General features: G+C 35.3%; 1 protein-coding gene across 2 annotated transcripts in view; it reads right to left on the minus strand.

Annotated features, from left to right (window-relative positions):
- Positions 1-15,524, minus strand: part of EPHA6 (EPH receptor A6) — a 923,948-nt gene that overhangs the window by 149,596 nt on the left and 758,828 nt on the right. The gene's annotated exons all lie outside the window — the stretch shown is intronic.

Raw genomic sequence — 15,524 nt, forward strand, 5'->3', positions numbered from 1 at the left:
CAGAACTGTAGGTCCCGTCCTGTCAGTCAATCCTCCCCAGGGGTGGAGTGCACTGCTCCTAACTAGTCTTTTCATCTGCTGGCCCATCAGCTGTCATTCTTACCTACACCTGCTCAGTCCTGCTTCCTCCTCCCTTTATTTTTGGTGTTCTCCTGCCAGGATTACCTCCCAACTTGTTTCCTTCCCTAATCATACCTCACATCTCCCTGGAATTTATATACTGTACCCCTTCGTTGAAAGCCTCCCACAGTGACATTTCCTATAGTTGCATTCCCATCACATCTATTGTCTGCATTAGGAAAAGTGTTCCTGGTTTTGTAGTAGGTTGTTTTCCCCTCCACCTTCCCATAGATGCTTTGTATCTCTATTCACCGGATTTCTCAAGTTCACCTCCCATAGAGCTAAGCAGAGTAGGTACTTCATAGAAACAAACCAATTTTTCTCATCATTTTCGCAATTCCTAAGAGACTAACACTGAACTATTTCAGCAAGATTCTAATCTATGTGAATACAAAGTGCTTTGAATTAGTTCTGTCTATAACTCCTTGGGAGATACCTTTATACAATCTGAAAACTCATCAGTGACAAGTTTCATCTTCTCATTAAAGATAATAAAGTATCAAATGAAGACTCCCCTGGTTTCTTGTAAATTAAAAGTTTCACACCTGAGTGTTGCGACTTTTGTATTTTGTTCAGTAGCATCAATTGAAAGCATGTGTTATTAAACTAAGGCATTACTTTTTAAGCATACTGATGGTATCTAACCTGTAATTTGCTTCCTAGTGGTGTTCTATAGGAAGTTAGTTACACTGTGAAGATTACAAGTTTACAGTCCATGATTACATTTTATAATCAAGAAAATTGATAAGTATAGGGGAAATTATCAAAGTTAGGATGGTATTCTTCAAATATGAGGTTAGGTGAGAGAAGTCTATTGTTTACAGTGCTTTTTCCGTGTTATTGTTCAGTTCAGTTCAGTCACTTAATTATATCCGACTCTTTGTGACCCCATGGACCACAGCACGCCAGGCCTCTTTGTCCATCACCAACCCCAGGAGTTTACTCAAACTCATGTCCATTGAGTCGGTGATGCCATCCAACCATCTCATCCTCTGTCATCCCCTTCTCCTCCTCCCACCTTCAATCTTTCCCAGCATCAGGGTCTTTTCCAATGAGTTAGTTCTTCACATCAGGTGGCCAAAGTATTGAAGTTTCAGCTTCAGCATCAGTCCTTCCAATGAATATTCAGGACTGATTTCCTGAATCAGTGTTATTGTTAAATATGTATAAATTAAATATTGCATTTTTGCTCTTGGAAAATACATTTGGATGTGATTCTTTTTTATATTAAATATTTTCAAAATATTTCAGCTTATTTCCATTTTTACAGTTAAAAAATTATTTATTTACTTTGATTGGAGGCTAATTACTTTACAAAATTGTAGTGGTTTTTTGCCATACATTGACATGAATCAGCCATGGGTGTACATGTGTCCCGCATCCTGAGCCCCCTTCCACCTCCCTCCCCATCCCATCCTTCTGGGTCTTCCCAGTATCAGTTACCCTAAGTGCCTCATGTTGCAGGATTAACTCAGTATTCACATTGCACTGAAATGAATGGATAAGCGCCATGGTTCTTGAATGTTACTCATCTCAAAATTCCCAGATCTTTTTTTAGAAGCCTTATCAGTTAAAGAGTTCTTCATAAACACTTCTACAAGTCACACAAAAAGTGAATTTCTTTAGTTTTACTTCATGAATAGCCCAGATATTGTTACAGATATTTTGAATTGCATTAGAATCAAGATTCTGTAAGAAATCACTTATATTTAGAACACAATGAATCACAAAATCCAATGTCACCTTTTTCTGCTATAGAGACCAATAATTTTCTTTAATCAGGACTTTTATAGATGATTAACTAATGAATCTTTTTCAAATTTGCAGCTTAATACACATGATGATTTTTTTACAGGAGGTATTGAGAAACCATACAATAAGGCTATTGTTAAAGGAAATAAAAGAGAGGTATTCTTTAAATGTCAGGGAAATGTGGGGGCAACTACTTTGGGAGCAAAAGTGTGCCCCTTTTTTGGCCTCAGAGAAGACTCTGAAAGGAGATTATGGTTCAATATTTTCATATAAGTAATGAGTTTTTGATGGATGTAATGTATCAGCTTGGCAATTTCTCATGTACAGTCAGTATTAAGAATCTTAACAAATCTCAACAACCCTAAAACTATTACAGATTTAAATCAATGGTAGTTTATTTAGCATTATATAGCATCCACATTTTGTCTAATAGATAACAAAATTTGTGATAATAATTTGGATTGACAACTAGACTGTATTTTTTTCTCCCAAGTTTTAATGCAGGACTTTTTGAGCCTGTTATTTATTTCTACCACCCTGTTTCTGCTGTACTGATAATGAATTATAATTATAATCTCAAATTGATTTGATAACAAATGAAATGGTTTTCTTATCCCTCTAAGGCATTCAAAGGATGTAGATGACATAAATTTGAACATTATATATTAAATAATTATTTTCATTCACAAGATAAGAACTAAAATTGGAGGACTGTTTTCTTCTTAACACTGTTGCCTGATGATTATCAGATCACGTCTTAAATGAATCGTATTCTCAGTGAATTCAAATACAAACTTAAAAAATTTCCCTTGAACTTTCTTTTCCTCCTCTATTCCTGTTTTGATTAAGATAACCACCATGTATCTAATAACCCAGATTTGAAACTCTATTGTAATACTGGATTTTCTACTTTATCAAACCCTTCTTATATAAGTTATTAAGTGGTGCTGACTCTATGCAAAATCTATTATCACTGTTCACACTCTGCATTTGTTTTCTCTTGCTTGGCCTATTACAATAATCGTTTATTGGTTGTACCTGTTAATGCTTACATAATCATTATTTTAAACATTCAGCAATATAGCAGATATACATATTTAAGTGCCTTAACTCTTCTGGTTTCTGGAGAAACATCTCCAATCAATACAAGATTCAGCTCTCATGGCGTGTATAGTGGAAAGGCGGATGGAAGTAAGTAAAGAATTACTATAAAGAGCTAAAGACTGTCTTACATATTGCACTGTTTCTTCAGGATCAAAGTCCAAACTGCTTGGCAGCTGCATTCCTTCTCGGTCTCTCCTCTCCCTTTGTTTCCTTTGTCTCCTTTTACCACCCTAGTTCTCCTACCTCCTGTTTTTCAAATTCTCTAGGGGACTCATCAACCTCTCAGAATGACTTTACTTGTACCTTCCTCTTCTTGGAAGACTGCCTTCTTACTCTCTTCATTTGGTAAAGTCATATACTTATTTATTTAAAAAAACCAGAAACTTAAATACCATCTCCACTGTCAATTCTCCTGTGAATCACTTTTTGTTTTAGGGAGATTTGATTGTTTACTTTCTATTTTGTTTACATTCAATCAAGCAATTATATAACACTTATTAGGTATGACAGTGATACTAACTACACAGGTGTCTGCCTCCCTCTCTAAAATGCCGCTGAGGTCAGGACTAGTGCTTAATATGTCTCTGTAAGTTCACTATCTACATTTAGCACAGAGTGCGGTATAGACAAGATACTCAATTTTTTTTTTTTTCAACTGGAATGTCAAAAGGAATACACAAATAAAGATGTTTTCTAAGAATAATTCTAGACCTAGAGCAGTTACTGAAATAACAAAATGTCAAGTCAATGGACTTTAATTCTAAATTATTTGTATTAAGGGGATGACAGAGGAGGAGATGGCAGGATGGCATCACCAACTTGATGGACATGAGTTTGAGCAAGCTCTGGAAGTTGGTGATGGACAGGAAAGGCTGGCGTGCTGCAGTCCATGGGGTGGCAAAGAGTTGGACATAACTGAGTGAATGAACTGAACTGAATTTGTATTATGAAAATATGGTTTTGAACAGAAAAAAAAGCATAATTACAATTTCAGTTATGCTACCTTCATGATCTTGGGCAAGTTATTTTGGTTCTTTAGCTTTTGCATCTATACAATGAGGATAATATTACATATCATATATAATTTTTCAGAAGAGCAGATGAAAAAAAATACAACTGACACAGAGTCTGACAATAGCTGCCACTCAAAAATGTTGGTGTACCTTTACATTCTTTTCCTTTTGGGTATGATTACTTATTATCATAATTATTCATTATACAGAAAAAATAGTTTTATAAAAATGGACCATTCCCATATTTTACTGTACTTTGGTGTTGATATAAAAATTCTTTTATACCCCATGGCAAAGTAAAAAAAAATTATAGTTCAGTTCAGTTCAGTTGCTCAGTCATGTCTGACCGTTTGCGACTCCATGGACTGCAGCACTCCAGGTTTCCTGTCCATCACCAACTCCTGGAATATGTTCAAACTCATGTCCATTGAGTCAGTGATGCCATCCAACCATCTCATCCTCTGTTGTCCCCTTCTCCTCCTGCCTTCAATCTTTCCCAGCATCAGGGTCTTTTTCAATGAGTCAGCTCTTTGCATCAGGTGGCCAAGGTATAGGAGTTTCAGGTGCAGCATCTGTCCTTCCAATGAATATTCAGGATTGATTTCCTTTAGGATGGACTGGTTGGATCTCCTTGCAGTCCAAGGGACTTTCAAGCTCTTCTCCAACACCACAGTTCAAAAGCATCAATTCTTCAGTGCTCAGCTTTCTTTATAGTGCAACTCTCACATCCATACATGACTACTTGAAAAATTATACCTTTGACTAGATGGACCTTTGATGGCAAAGCAATGTCTCTGCTTTTTAATACGCTGTCTAGGTTGGTCTAAACTTCTCCTCCAAGGAACGAGCATCTTTTAATTTCATGGCTGCAGTCACCATCTGCAGTGATTTTGGAGCCCAAATAATATGGTCTATCACTATTTCCACTGTTTCCCTATCTATTTGCCATGAAGTGATGGGACCGGATGCCATGATCTCAGTTTTCTGAATGTTGAGTTTTAAGCCAACTTTTTCACTCTCGTCTTTCACTTTCATCAAGAGACTGTTTAGTTCTTCTTCACTTTCTGCCATAAGGGTGGTGTCATGTGCATATTTAAATATCATTCTATAATATAGAGTTTCTGCATGAATTAGATTCTTACTCCTACCTAAAAAGCCATCTTGTGTTTTCTGTACTCTATTTGTAGATTTCTGCCTCTATCATTATATCTTAGGTTACTCTGGAATTTATTTTAATCTTAGACCTGTTTGAAACCTCTAAATATATATAATAATCATTGTTAATTTTGTTTAATGCTTTCTCTTAATTGCTTTACTTTGCTTCTAAAATACAGAAGTGATCCAAATACCTTTGGATTAATGCTGAAGAATAAATTATTTTATTCTGTGATAAAAAAGTTGAGCGGAAACTAGGAGGGTTTTTTGCATTTATGAAAACAGTATCACTTCTGGGTTTTAGGGTAAGTCAAAGATATGAGGCTAAAGAAATGAAACATAATTCTCTCGACAGTTCCAGAAAGCAGTGGCTTACCATCTGTATCAATTAACTTCAGTAACATTCAGTATTGTCTTTCCACTAGAGATTACATATGGGCAAAAAGACACTTCTCTTTAACTAGAAGTGTCTTGCTGACAGTGAAAGTTACTACCAAAGCTGTCTGATTTAGATTGTGGTTTCCAAAGTAAGATACTAAGCATATTGTAAGATTTTAGTAACATTTGAGTTAAGCATGGCTTTCTTGATTTTTTAGCACATCAGTACATATAAAAGTAATGTTATAATAATCAAATTAAAAGCATATGCATTGAAATTAGTTGATTTATGACTTTTAGATTTCCTTCTATTGTGAAAGAAATAATTGATTATATAATAATCAATCATTTAATTAATATTGGGGTTTCCTTTGTAGCTCAGTTGGTAAAGAATCTACCTGCAGTGTAGGAGACATAAGAGACCCAAGTGTGATCCCTGGGTCAGGAAGATCCCCTGGAGAAGGAAATGGCAACCCACTTCAGTATTCTAGCCTGGAGAATCCCATGGACCGAGGAGCCTGGTGGGCTACAATCCATGGGGTGCAGGAGTCGGACATGACACTAGGCAGCAATGAACAACACACACCAGAGAATCCTTATAAACCTGCAATACTGTGAAATGTTCAAAACAGGAAAATGAAAGGTATGCTAAGTTCAAAACAAAATTAAACTGCATGTCAAATTATTTCAGATCACTTTTGTTCTTGGTTTCTTTCTGTGAAAACTTTTCCTGTGTGTAATTTAAAAATAGATACTACAACTAAATCAGAACATAGGTAATAACACCTGACTTAACAAATAAGTTTGTCAACATGTTGGACATTGCTGTAAGAGCTGTGCACGTGTTAACTCATTGAATCCTCATGCCAGGACCTGCAGTGAGTTTAATCACCAGTTCAATCTAACAGATATGATTACAGAGGCACTGAGAGTTGAAGGAACCTGTCCAAGGATACACGTTGAGAAACTGGCAGAGCCAGGGCGTGCAGCCAGGCAATCTGGCTTCAGAGTCTGAATGCCTGGCCATCTTGTCATACCCCCAAATGATACTTGGGTCTCCATTAGTAATTTAGAGAACATGAAACGTTGCCCCAAATCTCTCTGTGCCTCATCTTAGAAACACAGCCTGGAAACCCAGTATGGACTGTTCACTGTATTGCTGCCAAAGATGTTTTGTCCTTGAGAAGTTCTAGGATTTTAAAGCCCCATAAAGCCTTATGATAGTCTATATACAAAGGAAGTGTGTGGAAAGGAAACTTTTCGGGATAGCCTGTAGATTTTTCTTCCCCATCTCCTAAACATCAGTTTATGATAATGATCTTAAGTTTAATTTACAAATGAGTGTTTTAAGAAAGAGTCCTGAAGCTCTGAGAAAAAGATGTCATATTTTCCAGTAGTGTTTTAAAAGCCGTGCCTTACTCTGGCTTCAAAAGTGTGTTACGATTATATAAATGATCAAATATTCAGTCTTTTGGTCTTTTATATGATTCACTAATCAAAAGAAAATCAACAGAAAATTTAAAAATCACACAAACCTCTGGATAGGATATATTTAATCTTAACTGCATTGGTTATTTATGGTGAGATTTTAATTATAATGGCGAAAACATTGTTAAATGAATCAATGCTTGTTTGCTCAGCAGTGTCCGATTCTTTGCAACGCTATGGATTGTAGCCAGGCTCCTCTGTCCGTGGGATTCTCCTGGCAAGAATATTGGAGTGGATTGCCATGCCCACCTCCAAGGGAACTTCCTGACCCAGGGATTGAACCTGGATCTCCTGAGGCTCCTGTATTGCAGGCAGATTCTTTACCACTGAGCCACCAAGAAAATCCAAATGACTCAAATATATGATATAAATTAAACTACCAGCTACTTTTATTTTTTTCACCATCAGGAAAGTTACTACTTACTTTTAAATCTTTTCTGAAACTCTTAAAAATAATTGTTTTTTAATGTTCAATTTTGCTAAACACATTTCTGTAAGACCTCTGTGTATAGAACTATAAAAAGCTAGCATTGTGCCACAGGGCGACTTCCATTGTGCTTCGTCCTATAATGCAAGAGAAGAAATGCTGAGATGAAATGTGTTTTCAACAGGGCTGGTCTTTCCCCACCTTTCTATGTTCCAAAGTGGCCCAGCAGCCCAGGAGAGCAAGCGTGGTGCTCTGTGGGAAGGCAAGCGGCATTTAGGCAGCTTGGTTTCTTTTATTTCCCATTAAGGTGAAAACACCAACCCAACAATCCCAATCGAAACACAAAGATTAAACACTGACTCACATGGAGATTAAGCTTTAGTAGACTGTGCAAAATTTTTCAGAATGTTTCTTTCTGAAAAGAAAATGGTTCTTGGATGAATCTTTTGAAAGTGTTGATAGTGTCTCTGAATTGGACCAAAACAGATGGTACAGTTTGTAATAATAAAACACGAATGTCTCTAGAGCATAGATATATGTTCTCAACTGATAATTTGTCATATCTATAAAGTCTGGATTTTTAAGACTGAAACTTATTCAAATGGTATTTAGAGAAAAAAAGCATTTATGCTAATTAGAAAGCAGAGGTAAAGTCAAAGGCTACAACTACTTAAGGAATCTGAAAATATAAAAGTAAAAACAACTAGTAAAATAAACCTGGAGATTACTTAAAGGCTCCTTTAAGATTTTTCATGTTTTTCTGACAGGAAAAAACAATTGAAACCATCTTTGAAAATGTTCCAAAGAAAGTGAAAGTGAAAATTGCTCAGTCATGTCTGACTCTTTACGATCCCATGGACTATACAGTCCATAGAATTCTCCAGGCAGAATACTGGAGTGGGTAGCCTTTCCCCCCTCCAGGGGATCTTCTCAACCCAGGGATCAAACCCAGGTCTCCCACATGGCAGGTGGATTCTTTACCAGCTGAGCCACCAGGGAAGCCTGTAAATGTTCGAGTTTGATATCAAATGCACCCTGGCCTTTGTTTCTTTTTCTTTTAAATGCACTGTCAGTCTGACATGAAGATGCTGCTGCTCATGATGTCAGTTAAACAGAACTTTATATACAGAATATTAAGTTTTTAATAATCTGAAATTCTTCATCAATGGACTTCAAGGGGAGCCAAAAACTTCCTAAAATTACATACAAACATTTATTTATATGAGTATATATCAATTTTCTTGGAAGAGAGAGTCTGTTATTTTTGGCCAGAAAACAAAGTATAATCCATAAAGAATCTAAGTCTATGAACTACTTACCACAACATTAGAATCATCTGACAACAGGAGTTCTTAAACCCACAGACTGTGCAACAGATTAAAGTTGTTATAGACTGAATGATACTTGAAGGTTTGAATTACACCTTCATTTTATATATAGTCCCATCCTGACTTTTCTTTGTTCAAATGGTACTTTCAAGTTGTCATCCATAAATTTTAAATCATTTTCTAACCTTTTGTGTATTTGTCCTCAGGAAAGCCAATGAACCACAAGATGACATACACACTCTTTGGAACTCACTGACCTTGAGCAACAGAGGAAGCAGACCCAACACAAATCTTAATGTTACCTGGATAACCTTTCTTGCACTGGTTTTGGAATAGTTAGAATAGATAAAGGAGTCCAAAATGGCAGTGGCTAAAAGACAGACAAAGAAAGGGGAAGAGCCCGTGAAAAGGGAACAAAGGAAAAATTCCTGGACCAGAGTGAGAACCTCAGGTGAAACAAACAGGTCCCCTTCCTGGCTAGCTCTAGTTTGCACAGCTCTGGCCAGGTGGGAGGAGAAAAAACACATAAAAAGCGGGAGCCAAGACTGGCTGAGGCCTCTCCTGAGAGGTCAGCACACCTTCATGCGTGGGGATGAACTTTCTTGACCAAATAAAACTCTGAGCTGTAATGAGGCGGTAACATTGGTCCGCCATTTTAAATCTTTGTTGCAGTGAGCCAGAACGGAGGAAATTACACACCCTCCTGGCATATCCCATCAGTATATGCCAAACAGTGTTTTAAAATAATTCTAACCTAGCAATAACAGTGGTTTAAGGGGGTTGTTTAGATGTTTAACTAGAAATACAGCCACGCGTCACCTTTCTTGTGCTTCTGTCAGCTGGGTGTGTTCTCTTTGTCATTTAATCAGTGACCTTCTCTTCTCTATGCCTTTCCTCAAACCTGAAATAGAATAATCTTGGTTTTTTCCCTGATCCTACCTCAGAGTCCCTATCCTAGTTTCAAATAGTTGCAGTTTACAGAATTTCCTTTTAAAGTCTGGAGCTGAATAAACTTTCAAGGAGGAGAGTTGTCTAGGAGACACAACTGTGCAGAAAGATATTGAGTAGGACTTACTGGGGCTTGAAATCAGACACATGGCAAGGAATAAAGAAACCAGGAGTTAGGAATCGAGATGAAGGTTTCTCTTACCACACACAGATTCAAAATTTGCATTTATTTAATTTATTCCTATTATAATTAGCTCCTGGTTTAAGTAGGTACAAACAAAAACACTCATTCACATATATCTTATTAGGGTAATTGGCAACATTTTTAGCCACAGAAATATATAAAATACACAGCCTTCAACCAAAAAAGAGTTTTTTTCCCCCTTGAAGACTTCTTACTTGAAATGTAAACCACCATCTCTTATCTTTTATGTATATTTATTACATATTTAATAAATATTTAATACATAAACATTTACTATAAAATAATTTAATTAATATTAATTTTAATCAATATTAATTTAAATTAATTAAATTTTATTAATATAAATTAATATTAATTAATAATAAAATATTTAACACATTAAAAATTAATACATAAACAGTATTTTTTAAAGATAAAATAAAGAAATTTGCCATAAATACTACCAAAAATATAAAAAGAATAATCATTCACAGGAGAACTTTAGCAAGTAGAAATTTTGTCAGAAGGGATTAAGTTTTAAATATCCAATTGTAGACTGAAAACAACGGTACTGATTTTTTTTTTAGGATGCCTGAACATATAAAGAAACAGAACAGTTTACTTTGATTTTTCTAAACTGCAGTTTGTATTTAAAAGATATATACTTTTCCATTGTTGATTTCCCTTGACAAATTGAGTTCATAGCAATTTTTCTTAACTCACTGTATATTCCTTCAAAGTCTGCCATCCAATTTTATATATTTACATTAATGCCTTTCTGCAGTACTCTATATGCATCAAAATCTGATAATATATTATTCACAAGATCCTAGAGTCTCTGCCACTTCAACCTTACTTATTTTTCCTGGCTTATTTCTAATATCTAAACTATATGCCTTCTCAATAAAATTTTTTTGACAGGATAATAGTGCATGCAATATTTGCCCTGACTCCAGATAGGATTTCACATGAAATATGGAAAAGAAAACACTGATAATCATTGCTAATATACTTCAAAGACATTTTAATATTGACTTGGCACTGTTAGTCCATTGCTATAGAAATGGTCTAGTTGGATCTGCTATTGGTTTATAGAAACTTGAATTGTGAATTCATATCCTAACAATTACTAGTCAGGAGACAGCAGTGAAGATATGATAAAGTCTGGTTACTTGAGTATAAGGCTCATCCAAATCTCTTTCCAAAGGTAAAAAATAAATGATATTAAATATTACTATTAATCATATACCTAATGATTAACCTCAGATATGCAGATGACACCACCCTCACGGCAGAAAGCAAAGAGGACTAAAGATCATCTTGATGAAAGTGAAAGAGGGGAGTGAAAAAGCTGGAGTAAAACTCAACTTTCAAAAAACAAAGATCATGGCATCTGGTCCCATCACTTCATGGCAAGTAGATGGGGAAACAATGGAAACAGTGACAGATTTTATTTTGGGGGGAGCTCCAAAATCACTGCCGATGGTGACCGCAGCCATGAAATTAAAAGACACTTGTTTTTTGGAAGAACAGCAGTGACAAACCTAGACAGCATATTAAAAAGCAGACACATTACTTTATCAACAAAGGTCTATCTAGTCAAAGGTATTGCTTTTCCAGTAGTCATGCATGGATGTGAGAGTTGGACTATAATGAAAGCTGAGTGCTGAAGACTTGATGCTTTTGAACTGCAGTGTTGGAGAAGACTCTCGAGAGTCCCTTGGACTGCAAGGAGATCCAACCAGTCAATCCTAAAGGAAATGAGTCCTGAATATTCATTGGAAGGAATGATGATGAAGCTGAAGCTTCAATACTTTGGCCACCTGATGTGAAGAACTGACTCACTGGAAAAAACCCTGATGCTGGGAAAGTTTGAAGGCAGGAGAAGGGGAGGACAGAGGATGAGATGGTTGGATGGCATCATTGACCCAGTGGACACGAGTTCGAGCAAGCTCGGGGAGTTGGTGATGGACAGGGAAGCCTGTTGTGCTGTAGTCCACGAGAGTCAGGTATGAGTGAGTGACTGAACTGAACTGATATACCCAATAATTGCAAGTCTGGTGTTTGAGTCCTCTTGTGTTCACAGTTGTTTTTTAAACTGACTCAGAGTAAACAGACAGGAAGTCTCACAAAATTGGCAAAGCAAGGTGAATAGAGCTATTTACCCCATCATTTACGTTGAACCTAATATATGGCATGCAATGGAGAAAAACTTGGTTCAGTTCAGTCGCTCAGTCATGTCTGACTCTTTGTGACCCCATGAACCGCAGCACACCAGGCTTCCCTGTCCATCACCAACTCCTGGAGTCCACCCAAACCATGTCCATTGAGTTGGTGGTGCCATCCAACCAGGTAAAAATCCCAAAAAAGGTGTTTTATATATAGCATTATATTTAAAGCATAGGTAGATAAACTGAGATGGTGTTTCAGAAGAATATCCCCTCAACAATTAGAGAGCTTCCAAACTAACCACAAAGGAAGTATTACGAAGACCTTCAACATTGATTTTTTTCTTTTAGAATTTATTTGTTTCTAAATTCCACATATAGACTGCTTTCTGTGATTGCTGTTTTCTGGACTTTACTCATAATTAAAAAAGCTTCTTAGTTTAAGGTATATATCTGAGTTTGGCCTAGAATCTAATCTATATATATGAATTATTTCATTAATGAAAAATAGCATCAAGTCTTCCACAATGACAAAAAACTATTAGAAAAGTGTAAGGTAGAATTTTTAACCTAATCATACTCAACCCCAACGTAAGATATTACCTTCTGAGCATAATGAATATGCCTTTATATTTTATAAATAAGTTTTCAAGATACATTGTAATGTTTAGATCTTATGTAAATTTAAGGTGTCACATGATGTCAGAGTTATTGCTGTAACAGAGAAAATTGGACCAGTGCATCTTCCGAATACTATTACATCATCATTATTTGTGAATAATTCTATTTCTCAATAGCTTCATTACTCTGATTTTCTTTGTTTATTGTAAGCATATGAACCATCAAAAGGGTAAAGGTAGAGTCTGTCTTAAGATGAGTCATCAGTCTAAGTCCCTATGTATAATCAATACCCTGTGGCATATAAAATGTTCTATCTTACTTTCAAATACTGTTTGACTACAGAAATAAATCAAAGGAATAACTAGGTAGAGCAAAGAGACCAACTTATCATTGTAGATTATATATGGATGATATATTTCCAAGAGGGACATTAATTCAAGGAGACAGAATTTGAATTTAATAGGGAGGAATACAATGGGGAAGAGTTTGATTAAAAAAATATAAGTTCACTTATGTCTTTCTATAATTATTTTTCCTTTCTTTCCCCATCCAGTTTGCTTATCTTAGCTCCCCTCCCCACTCTTCCTGCCTTCTCTCCTGGTATTTTCTTACTTCACTGAGTGACTACTATTTGAAAAGCACTACAATAACATGTGAATATATTTGGTATTCAATTTTCAGCCCATCACTTCCTGGTGTTTTTCCCTATTTGAAACTAAGAATAATAACCTTTACTACAACTCTTCTAGAAATGAGAAAGGTCATATAGACAATTGACAGCCATTACATAAACACAGATTTCAGACTTGTCTGCTTTCTGGTACTTATGATGCAGTGATTCTTTTATTATTAGTGTAAAAACACTGCAAAAATATTATTCCTTAATAGAATAGTGTGACATGAATGCAAATAACCTATTTTATACAAGGCATAATCATGTATCTCATTTAAATTTGATTAAGGATGTAATTGGGAACTAAATTAGCATCATAATTAGAACAGATTTTGTGATTCTTTGAATGACATAGCAAATATCTATGAAACCCTAAAAGTTCTGCAACATATAGCCAATTGGTAGAAAGCAAATTAATTTCTGCCCAGTAGCCATCAACCTCTGGCCAGCATATTAAAAGTACCATGATTCAGGTTAAAGAAAGGAGTGCTTTGTGTCCTCAAATGATGTCTTAAACCCGAAGAGTCACTCAGCTAGTAGGTAGCAAATAAAGAGTTTACTTTTTTTTTTAACATGAAACAATAAAGACTTCTCATGATCATTGCTTCACCCTGCTTTACACAAGATTATACAGTAAATTCTTGGGAAATAAACTATAGCTGAATGAAAGAGGATAAAGATTACCTTTGAAATCATAGCAGTGATTACTGAAAAATACCAGAGAAAGTATACAGGGATCACTTATCAAAGCGATATAAGCCAGAAAAAGTCAGTTCAGTTAACTTCACTTTGAGGGAACAGGAACAGGTTTAGATTTATAATTTTTTTATGAAGCAATTCTGTTATACCTGATTTGTATGTAAGTAATGAAAACTGAACTGAGTTTTCTCTCCCATGAAGGCTGGAGGCGAATTTGGCTGAAAGCTTAGATGAACAGAGTGTTAGCGTTCTTTTAGATTCCTCTCTGGAAAGTTGTTTTTGTGTATGTGTTATAGAAACACTATCTTGCTTCTATCATTCTCAGTGGCTAAATGACAGGGGTCACCACTTTTACCAGTAATGTTGAATAATTCAAGTCACTACTGAAGTTCATATTGTCATTTCTGCCAAACATACCTAAATCCACCAAGATTTGTCATTAAGAGTTAATGATTAAACTATCAAACTACAAATCATCTGTTCATCTCTCCAATTCCAATCAGTGAAATATTAATAATATATATGAAAGCTACATTTTTTATATTTGCTGTTAACTCTGCAAGCTCAGTTTATATAGACTTCTATTTCTAATTTTTTACAACATTATCATCACTACCACCATCACCACCACCAACAATAAAATTTCTATGCAACTGATACCACTTTGTTCTAGAGAGAAAAAAAGGGTGGCATCACACTCATGAGAATAAAAGTTGCTAATTTTTATTTCATATAATTTTGGTCCCTACTCTATCCATGGCATTGTTGGCCACTTCAGCTATTATCCAATGATAAAACCAAATGACATGGAAGCATACTTATGGTTTGTTACTTTTTGCAGGCGAGAGTAATTGAAGGGAGGCAAAGCTAACTGAAAAGCAAATGAAAAACATCAGTGTAATAATTTTAGGGTTTGATGGCATAATTTTGCTAAGAAAAGTAAGAAATTTGCATGATGAGATTTTGTTTCCATTTTATTCCCTAATTTTTCAAATGCTCCCATTATTCGGCTGGCTGGGTCACCCTCGTGAAAATATAGGGTCATTACCATAATTTGTAGCATAGTATTATCTATGATACAAAAACCACAAAAATTATGATAAAAATTCAAGGATCAATATGCTAATTCCATTTTTCTAAACACATATAAAATGGATTTGCATGCTTCATGTAAAAGGGAGGAAGAAAGCTATTTTACAAAATAACAATAATAAGACAATTAATGATTATCATAATACCAAGGATAATATAAAAAGTGACTTACTAAATTTTGAAATTATATTTTAAAAGGTTCAGTATCCTATATTTTGTTGTTCTTCATTGATAAAATATGGTTTTGGTCAGATTGATATTTCTAGGGAAAGCATGCATTAATTTTCTTCCTCAGAATTGTCTTTTCATTAATGTTAAATGTCAAATTTGCTACTTTCTCGCTTTTTTGTCAAATCATTTTTCTTTAGTGAAAT

Source organism: Muntiacus reevesi, chromosome 21 (genome assembly GCF_963930625.1).
Source record: "Muntiacus reevesi chromosome 21, mMunRee1.1, whole genome shotgun sequence".
NCBI lineage: Eukaryota > Metazoa > Chordata > Mammalia > Artiodactyla > Cervidae > Muntiacus > Muntiacus reevesi.